Raw genomic sequence first — 3,099 nt, 5'->3', positions numbered from 1 at the left:
AATAAAAAATTTAAAAAATAAAATAAACTAGAAATTATACTAATTAATATATAAGTATTTTCTATAGGTTTAGAACAAAATCAAGTTAATAAAATAAAATTTGCTATAAACATTCAATATAATAATTTTCCTCTAGGTCTAAAAGTTAATGAAAAAAAATTTATTAGTGTGTAAAAATGGAATAATAAACAAAATTATTATACTTAAAATTAAAGCTAAAACTCCTCCTAACTTATTAGGAATTGATCTTAATATAGCATAAGCAAATAAAAAGTATCATTCTGGCATTTTATGAACAGGAGTTACTAATGAATAAGACCCAGAAAATTTTATTAAATTAATAATTTAATAAAATTTTTTGGGTCACCTAAAGTATTAGTATAAAAAATACTATAAATAATAAAATAAATATTAATATAAAAAACCTGTAAACATTTTTTTTTTGCAAAATATCAATGAAATGATACTTTATCAAAGTTACTATATATTCCTAAAGGATTACTAGACCCAACACTATGAATTAATACTACATGAATTAAAATTAAAGATGCTAACACAAATGGAAATAAATAATGTAAACTAAAAAATCTACCCAAAGTGGCATTATTTACACTTAATCCACCCCAAATTTATTGAACTATGTTATTCCCTATATAGGGAATTGGAGATAAAAAATTTGTGATAACAGTGGCCCCCCAAAAAGACATTTGTCCTCACGGTAATACATAATCTGTAAAAGCAGTAATCATCATTACTATAAATATAGTTATACCTGAACATCAAATAGGTTTTTTTGATAACCCCCATAATATTTTTGATAACCCCCATAATACCAATTGGATTGCAAAGCATAATCCTAATAAGGACCCAAAATTTCATAAATAATTTATATTTGACGGATAAGGGAGAACGATTAAAGTAGAAATAATATGTTTTATAAGATGATTGTTTTTTCTAATTCTCATTTTGTAGAAATGTTAATATAAGAACTAAATGTTATAGAATCAAATAATATATTAGGATAAATTTCTAATACAATAATAAATATTATTAATGGTAATACACTTTGAAATTCAAAACCTATTATATCTCTTGAAAATTTTAGATGAGGTGAACTAGAACCAAAAAACATTCTATTATAAACTCATCAAGAATAAATTAAATTTATGAAAACCCCTAATAAAATTAATGAAATTATAAATAAATAAAATTTAAAAGCCGAAATTTTTAAAAAATAATTCAGCTAAGAAATTTAATGTTAGAGGAAATGAAATATTAGCTAAAATTAAAGTGAGTGTAATTATGCTTAAAATAGGCATAGTAATTGTTAAACCTTTAAAGTATTTTATAATTCTAGAATGAAATCTAAAATACAAAATTGAAGTAATAATAAATAAACATGAACTAGATAAACCATGAACAACCATCATTAACATTGATCCAACTAATCCTTCAATAGAGTGTGAGAAAATACCTATAGTCACTAAACCCATATGAGATACTGAACAATAAGCAATTAAGCGTTTTATGTCTATTTGACGACATGTAGTCAAAGCACCATAAACTATGGCTATAATACTCATTATAATAATTAATGGACAATAAAATTGAGAGGCTAATTGAAAAATTGGATAACAAAATCTGATCAAACCATAAGCCCCCAATTTTAAAAGTATTCCTGCTAATAAAATTGAACCTGCTATTTGTGCTTCTACGTGAGCCTGAGAAATCCAAATATGAAATGGTACCATTGGTATTTTTACTGCTAAACCTACAAAAAACCCGATAAATAATCAAAATTGAATATTATATGGAATTTTTATAATTAATAAACTTTCATAACTAGTGGTTCCAGTTAATAAGTATATTTTAAATATACTTATTAGCACTAATAAAGATCCTATTAAAGTATAAAAAAAGAAGTAAAAAGCAGCTTTAATTTTTTCTTCTCTGTAACCTCATATACCAATCATAATAAATACAGGTATTAGTATACTTTCAAATAAAATGTAAAATCATAAAATATCTAGAATAGAAAATACTGCAATTAATAAAATTACTGATATAAACAGCAATATATTAAATTCTTTTTTAAAATATTTTATAGATCTTAAACTTATTAACATACATATAGGAGTTAATAAAATACTTAAACCTATAAAAAATATAGATAAGCCATCAATAGAAAGAATAAAAATGTTTCAATTAATAAAAATTGAATTAATTAATAATTATTTATAATTTAAACTAAATTGAAAATTTAAAGTTTTATGATTCAAAATAAAAAATAATGTAAAATAAAATAAAAATATTAAAGTTCAAAACAAAGAAACATTAAAATTATTTTAATTACTTCTTTTAATCAATAAGATATTTATTATACTTATAAATGGAATTAATAAAAGAAAGATTAAATACATCATTTATTAAATAAACCTCATAAAAGCTCATAGTAAAGAATTAGTAATGATAATAAATGATAAACTTAGAGGTAAATAAGATTTTCATAATAAACCCATTAATTGATCATATCTTAATCTAGGAATAGAAGTTCTAACTCAAATAAATAAAAACACATATACAATTTTCTAAAAACAAAATTACAAAAAAAGCACTAGTAAATATTATATGAGAATATTCTGCCAAAAAGAATAAAGCAAAAGACATTGAAGAGTATTTTACATTATAACCAGAAACTAATTCTGATTGACCTTCAGTTAAGTCAAAAGGAGCTCTATTAGTTTCTCCAAATGAACATATGAAAAACATTATAGCTATTGGTCATAAAGGAAAAATATATGAAATACTTTGACTTTGTGAATTTATTAAAGAATAAACGTTTAAAGTTTCAGCACATAAAATACAAGAAAAAGCAACTAAACTAATACATACTTCATAACTTATCATTTGAGCAACAACTCTCAATGAACCTAAAAAAGCATATTTAGAATTACTTGATCATCCAGATAAAAGTATAGAATATATTTTTATTGAAGAGATAGCAAAAGTAAACATTATTACCAAATTTAAGTCAAAAATTAAATTATTAACTCCTCATGGAATTATAATTCAAATGAGTAATGATAAAGTTAAAGCTAA

At 22.2% G+C, this 3,099-nt stretch overlaps 1 pseudogene; it reads right to left on the bottom strand.

Annotated features, from left to right (window-relative positions):
• Positions 1–961: 961 nt before the first annotated feature.
• LOC136087150 (NADH-ubiquinone oxidoreductase chain 4-like) lies at positions 962–2,423 on the bottom strand (annotated as a pseudogene).
• Between the last annotated feature and the right edge of the window lie 676 nt (positions 2,424–3,099).

Source organism: Hydra vulgaris, chromosome 11, assembly GCF_038396675.1.
Source record: "Hydra vulgaris chromosome 11, alternate assembly HydraT2T_AEP".
Classification (NCBI taxonomy): domain Eukaryota; kingdom Metazoa; phylum Cnidaria; class Hydrozoa; order Anthoathecata; family Hydridae; genus Hydra; species Hydra vulgaris.
Note: the sequence above shows the minus strand (reverse complement) of the source record. Positions and strands in the feature narration are given on the sequence as shown.